This window comes from Tachyglossus aculeatus, chromosome 12, assembly GCF_015852505.1.
Source record: "Tachyglossus aculeatus isolate mTacAcu1 chromosome 12, mTacAcu1.pri, whole genome shotgun sequence".
Taxonomy (NCBI): domain Eukaryota; kingdom Metazoa; phylum Chordata; class Mammalia; order Monotremata; family Tachyglossidae; genus Tachyglossus; species Tachyglossus aculeatus.
In genome coordinates this window covers 10,465,144-10,472,552 of record NC_052077.1, presented here as the reverse complement: position 1 = coordinate 10,472,552, position 7,409 = coordinate 10,465,144, and the positions used below count along the sequence as shown (strand labels likewise).

Below are 7,409 nucleotides of genomic sequence, written 5' to 3'. Positions count from 1 at the left end.
AACAAATGCCATCATTATTATTATATGGGAGGGCAGCACAATGCAAAGTACACTCAATAATTTCATATATAAAAAAAAATTCAAGGTCACACAAATGTCATGCCTAGTGTCACAACAGATCATCAGGAGCTAGTTCCAGTTTAGCCACTATTGTTTTGTGCTGTCGAGTCGTCTCCGACCCTTAGCGATGCCATGGGCATATCTCTCCCAGAATGCCCCACCTCCATCTGCAATCGTTCTGGTAGTGTATCGGTAGAGTTTTCTTGGTAAAAATCCAAAAGTGGTTTACCATTGCCTCCTTCTGCGCAGTAAGCTTGAGTCTCTGCCCTTGGCTCTCTCCCACGCCGCTGCTGCTCAGCACAGGGGAGTTTTGACATGTAGCAGATCACCTTCCATTCGCTAGCCACTGCCCAAGCTAGGAATGGAATGGGTATGCCTCTGCTTGACTGTCCCTCCTGTAGTCGAGATTGGTAGAGTCCTGGAAACTCTCCAAGTGTGACCCTGAGAGGGGTTAGCCGCTATAGTGTCTTTCAATTCCTGCCTCATTGTAAGCACCAAAATGTTGTCCTCTACAGCTCTGATTCACTTGTCACAGTCTGATTCAGGAGGCCTTCCCATACTGAGCCCCCTCCTTCCTCTCCCCCTCATCCCCCCCACCTTACCTCCTTTCCCTCCCCACAGCACCTGTATATATGTATAAATGTTTGTACGCATTTATTACTGTATTTATTTGTACATGTTTATTCTATTTATTTTATTTTGTTAATATGTTTTGTTTTGTTCTCTGTCTCCCCCTTCTAGACTGAGAGCCCACTGTTGGGTAGGGACCGTCTCTATATGTTGCCAACTTGTACTTCCCAAGGGCTTAGTACAGTGCTCTGCACACAGTAAGTGCTCAATAAATACGATTGAATGAATGAATGAATGAACTTGTGAAATGGATGCAGTGTTCGTTTCCCCTTCTTGGTGTCTCAATTTAGCCCCCCGTTTTTTCCTCTCCTCCTCCCCATCACCCCCGTCCTACCTCCTTCCCCTCCCCACAACACCTGAATATATGATTGTACAGATTTATTACTCTATTTCACTTGTACATATTTACTATTCTATTTATTTTTTAAGGATGTGCATTTAGCTTTAATTCTATTTGTTCTGATGACTTGACACCTGTCCACATGTTTTGTTTTGTTGTCTGTCTCCCCCTTCTAGACTGTGAGCCCGTTGTTGGGTAGGGACTGTCTATATATGTTGCAAACTTGTATTTCCCAAGCACTTAGTGCAGTGCTCTGCATACAGTAAGCGCTCAATAAATACGATTGAATGAATGAATGAAAGAAGCATTCACTCTGATTTGCTGCAGGTCAGGTTGGTATAAGTGGCTGTTCCCTTCCAGGTGTCCATGGCTGTGCCATTATCTGATGCTGCGCTTTGCTGTTTTTCAAATTTGTTTCTTCTGCTCATCTTTCTTGATCTGTCCAATTCAGTTCATTGTACAGAAACTGTTTGAGTATCCTGCTTGTGACCCATACTCTCCACATTTCCTGTCGAATACAGGCCAGATGTGACCAGTCTTGCTTTGATGCTCTTGATCTTAAACGCATTCAGGATTTGTTATCGTGATCCCGTCTTGCTTTGCATCTCACAGTGGCCATAGGAATATTCTAAAGGAAGGGTGGGGCTACTGGGTCCTCTTCAGGCTTAGGCTATTGGCATTTTGGCAGTCGTCGGAGGGAGAAAAGGACACAACTAGAAAGCCACTGGGTACTGGGAGTGAGGTTTTGCTGTGAGGGTAGTAGCAAGCAGGAGGGAAGAGAGGTGTATAATGAAAATCAATGAGGACAAAGGGAGGTGATGACCCTGCTTAAATTGCCCATCAGTGAGATGCAGTCAATGATGAAAAATGCAGGCCCCACCACTTGGGTGGGTGGAGACTCTTCTCTGACTCAGTGGTCTGTGAGCACACTATGTATTTTCACAGCAGCAACTTCGGAGACATTTTTTTGTCAGGCTATGCTAGAAGAGCTTCTTGTATGGGTGGACTTCTGCTTACACAGCTTGACCCGCTCGTGGTCTCTGGGCTTCAGAGTAATTCATGCCTCTGGACCCCTGCCCAAGCTGGAGCCCGGGGGAGCCTGAGCTCCGTCTGGTCCCTCAGCCCCAGGGGCTGGAAGTTCGACTGTCCGACTGTCGCTGCTTCTGCTGCTGGAAAGCTACTCTCCATATTTTACCATCTGGACAGCAGCTTCTAGCAGCAGAAGAAAGTCCAGCTTGGACCTGATAGCCAGAGAGAGGAGTTCTGTCTTTTCCCTCTACCTCCTGCTGCTATGACCAATGAGCAGTCCAAATAGTATTATTATTATCTTCATTTGTTAAGGATTTGCTATATATCATGTACTGGGTTGGACACGAGCCAAGGAGGTTGGACATAGTCCATAACTGACATGGGGTAGTGCTTATTAAATGTCAAGCACTGGGGTAGACACAGCACATCAGGTTGGACACAGTTCCTGTCCCACACAGCATTCACAGTCTAAATCGGTTAGGGAACAGGCATGGAATCCCCATTTTATACTTGAGGAAACTTGAGGCACAGAGAAGTTGTGACTCACCCAAGGCCACACAGCAACCCATCAGCAGAGTTGGGATTAGAACCCATGCCCTTTGGTTCCCAAGCTTGTGCTCTTTCCACTAGGCCATGATGCTCTGCTTAATTTCTACAGCTCTATCATTCCTGCCATTATAATGCCCCCCCCAGCCCAAACACTGAGGTCCTTATACAAATGCAGAGAGGAACAAGTTTGACTAGGGCTGCCTGAATGTTTAATGCCAATTTAATATAAAAGCAAATACGGGAACTAAAACTATAACAACTGGAATAAATAATTCAAAGAGTTAAAAAAAAACTGGTTTCTTAATAGCCAAAAAGATCTGAAATGACTGAACCACACCAAAACATTATCTTCTGAAAAGAATCAGGGAAATTTTGAACATCCACTTCCCCAAAAAATGCCAGTTAATTACATTGCTCATGTACTAGCCCATAAAATAATAGGGAGAGAATAGAAGCCAGGCTCCTTTATGTTTCCAAAGCTAATCCCACCTGATCTCATGTTCTGAAAGTGAAGGCAAGGAAGAAAATCACTCAGCCCAGACTGAGTGGCTGAGCTCTCTCCACTTCAGACCTGTTGTGTACTTGGCAAGATGAAAGGCCCAAAGAACCTCAATCTTCTATTTCCAGTAGCTTAAGATAAAAGTCTACAAGTAAAGTATCTTTCAACTTCTAGTAATAACCCATGGATTACAGATAAAACATGACCCTTGACAAGAAAGTCTGAGGGAAGCAGAAATGTCAAGGTGGGGAATTATCACACATATATGACAGATTAACCCATAAGTAGTCATGCACCTGAGTACAGTGCTCCGCACAAAGTGCTCAGTATCACTGATTGAACGATTGATCACTAGAATAATGGGAGAAACGCTGAGATGCCAATAAGTGATGAGGATTAGAAAACTCAAGAGAAACCAGGAAAATATATCTAGCATGAATGCAAAATGATAAAATCAATAAAACCAAGAGGAATTGATAACGGGCTAGATAAAATCAATAAAACCAAGAGGAATTGATAACGGGCTAGATAAGAGACAGTGAGGAAGGCTTGAGGAAGGAGTGGCGATGCATTCAGAGTATGGAAGGACTGGAGCTGACAAAGATAATGGTAATAAAATCATCACACGGAAAAGAGAAGCCTAGATAAAAAGAAAATCTCAGAAATGTCACCAAAATGCACCTCATAAAACGAAAAGATAGGCAATACTTCAAAGGCAACCTTTATAGGAGTAATAGCGAGATGCTGCATCTGTCACATAGAAAGTAGACAAAAGACAGATGCATTTGAAATGTCTCACCTAGTAAAGATCCCAAATGTCACTCAAAATGATCTGACTGTAGCTGAATGTGCAATGGCAAACAGGAAGGGAGATGTAGCTGGATACAATACAGATGGATGGATTTATCTGTTTCAGGTGGCATTTAATATCAATCAGCATTAGGATGAGAGCCCTGGTAATTGCTGAGCGAATTAAAAAAATTAAGAGATGTGCATCTGTGGCTCTGTGCAGTTAACACGACCCACGGAGCTCTCTCCGTAGCTCCAATATACACCTCAATATTAGCAGCAGGATTCACCATGGAATGAAGCATGCAGTCTGACACTGCTCTTGCTAATATGCTCTACTACATCCAAAAGAAAAAAAAATAGAGATTAACTGGAATAAAAGCAAAATGATTAGTCAAGTTTCTAGAGTGCAGACAGTGAATCCCACAAGATTTTTAGTACTGATATGTCATCCCAGTAAAATGCTATATTTAACACTGCATTAAAAAATGGAGGTGAACCAAAGTCATTGTAGAGCAGAAGGAGTTATTCTTTACAAGCAAATGTAAGTGAAAGGACAAAAACATTTTGAAAAATGTAGACTACCATGGTTTAAAAGGGTTTTAACCACAGCCTGTCCCAGAGAGAATTTAAGGGAGCCTTCGAAATGATGACCATTGGCCTGAAAGCACTCAATCATCTCTCCTCTTCCACTTATCCTCACCATTCTCCCAACTAATCGCTAGTACACAGCCTTTACTTCTCTTAAGCGTCCATTCAATGTGCCTCATTCTCATTTCTCCCACCCCTATCCTCTTGCACCTTACACCTTTACATCGGGCAGAATACAGCTCTCCCAATCTTCAATATCTTTCTGAAATCACATTTGTATCAATCCATCGATCAATCCTATTTATTGAGCACTTACTGTGTAGAGGGCCCTTTACTAAGCACCTGGGAGAGTACAATAGAACATTGCACATTTTAAGACCCCAGCACTTAGCACTTAGAGAAGCAGCGTAACTCAGTGGAAAGAGCACGGGCTTTGGAGTCACAGGTCATGGGTTCGAATCCCGACTCTGCCAGTTGTCCGCTGTGTGACTTTGGGCAAGTCACTTAACTTCTCTGGGCCTCAGTTCCCTCATCTGTAAAATGGGGATTAAGACTGTGAGCCCCTTGTGGGACAACCTGATTGCCTTGTAACCTCCCCAGCGCTTAGAACAGTGCTTTGCACATAGTAAGTGCTTAATAAATGCTATAATAATAATAATAATAATAATTATTATTATTATTACTGTGCTCTGTACACAGTGAGCATTTTATAAATTCTATTACTACTATTACTACATCTACTCCAGGAGGCCTTCCTCGATTAATTTCTAATATCCTCTGTTTACATCTCCCCTGCAGATGCTCGGCATTAAGTACTTAAGCACTTGCCACCACCCAAAATCTTTTCAGACATCACTCAATCAAACCATCAATCGATGCTATATATTGAGCATGCGTATGCAGAGCACTGTACTAAATACGTGGGTGAGAACAATGCAACAGAGTTGGTAGACATGTTTCCTGCCCAAAAGGTGCTCAAGGTCTAGAGGGGGAGACAGACATTGATATAAATAAATCAATTAAAGAAGCATAGTGGCTCAGTGGAAAGAGCACGGGCTTTGGAGTCGGAGGTCACGGGTTCAAATCCCAGCTCCTCCACATGTCTGCTGTGTGACCTTGGGCAAGTCACTTGAATTCTCAGAGTCTCAATGACCTCAACTGTAAAACGGGAATTAAGACTGTGAGCGCCACTTGGGACAACTTGATCGCCTTGTAACCTCCCCAGCGCTTAGAACAGTGCTTTGCACATAGTAAGTGCTTAACAAATGCCGTCATTATTATTATTAATTAAGGCTATGTACATTAGTGCTGTGGGGTCAAGAGTAGGGTGAATATCAAATGCCTAAAGGGATAATAATAATAATTTTGGTATTTGTTAAGTGCTTACTATGTGCAAAGCACTGTTCTAAGCGCTAGGGAGGATGCAAGGTGATCAGGTTGTCCCATGTGGGGCTCACAATCTTAATCCCCATTTTACAGATGAGGTAATTGAGGCACAGAGAAGTTAAGTGACTTGCCCAAAGTCACACAGCTGACAATTGGCAGAGCGGGATTTGAACCCATGACCTCTGACTCTCAAGCCTGTGCTCTTTCCACTGAGCCACGCTGCTTCTCTAGGCAGGATGTAAGTGCATAAGCGATGCAGAAGGGAGAGGAAGTAGGGGCCTAATGGGGGACGGTCTCAAGCCATCAATAAATTAATGGCATTTTTTGAACAATGTGCGTGGTCTAGTGGATACAACACGGGTCTCGGAGTCAGAAGGACCTCAGGAGGACCTGGTTTCTAATTCTGACTCCACCACTTGTCTACTGTGTGACCTTGGGCAAGTTACTTAACTTCTCTGTGCCTCAGTTCCCTCATCTGTAAAATGGGGATTCAGACTGTTAGCCCTATGTGGGATAGTGACTGTGTCCAAACCAATTAGCTGGTATCTACCCCAGTGCTTAGTACAGTAGCTGGCACATAGTAAATGTGCAACAGATAACACAATTATTATTATTATTATTATTTTTATTATCATTATTATCAATATGTGCAGAGCACCTCACAAAATGCTTGAGAACATATGATCCAGGCAGTAGACACGATCAATGCACACAAGGATATTTTACATGCCCAATTACTTGATCACTAATTCACATACATGCAACTCCCATCTGTCATTTATCCTGGCCTGGAATGCCCTCCCACCTGGCACATAGTAAATGCGTAACAGACAACACAATTATTGTTATTATTATCATTATTATCAATATGCGCAGAGCACCTCACAAAATGCTAGAGAACATACGATCCAGGCGGTAGACACGATCAATGCACACAAGGATATTTTACATGCCCAATTACTTGATCACTAATTCACATACATGCAACTCCCATCTGTCATTTATTCTGGGCCGGAATGCCCTCCCTCTGCCCATCCGCCAAGCTAGCGCTCTTCCTCCCTTCAAAGCCTTACCGAGAGCTCACCTCCTCCAGGAGGCCTTCCCACACTGAGCCCCCTTTTTCCTCTCCTCCTCCCCATCCCCCCGTCCTACCTCCTTCCCCTCCCCACAGCACTTGTATGTATTTGTACAGATTTATTACTCTATTTATTTTGCTTGTACATATTTACTATTCTATTTATTTTGTTAATGATGTACACATAGCTATAAATCTGTTTGTTCTGACAATTTTGATACCTGTCTACATGTCTTGTTGTCTGTCTCCCCCTTCTAGACTGTAAGCCCGTTGTTAGGTAGGGATTGTCTCTATATGTTGCCGACTTGTACTTCCCAAGTGCTTAGTACAGTGCTCTGCATACAGTAAGCACTCAATAAATACGACTGACTGAATGAAGGAATGAATGAATTTTACTGTCTCGGTGTCTCTTTCCCCTGCCATGGGCTCTGGCTCCAGTTTGAGACTTCTTTCGCGCGGAC

At 43.1% G+C, this 7,409-nt stretch overlaps 1 non-coding gene across 1 annotated transcript; it reads right to left on the bottom strand.

The window, feature by feature from the left end:
- Positions 1-373: 373 nt before the first annotated feature.
- Positions 374-511, bottom strand: LOC119936016. The gene has a single exon (XR_005453610.1). It is a non-coding gene; the product is annotated as a small nucleolar RNA SNORA7 (small nucleolar RNA).
- Between the last annotated feature and the right edge of the window lie 6,898 nt (positions 512-7,409).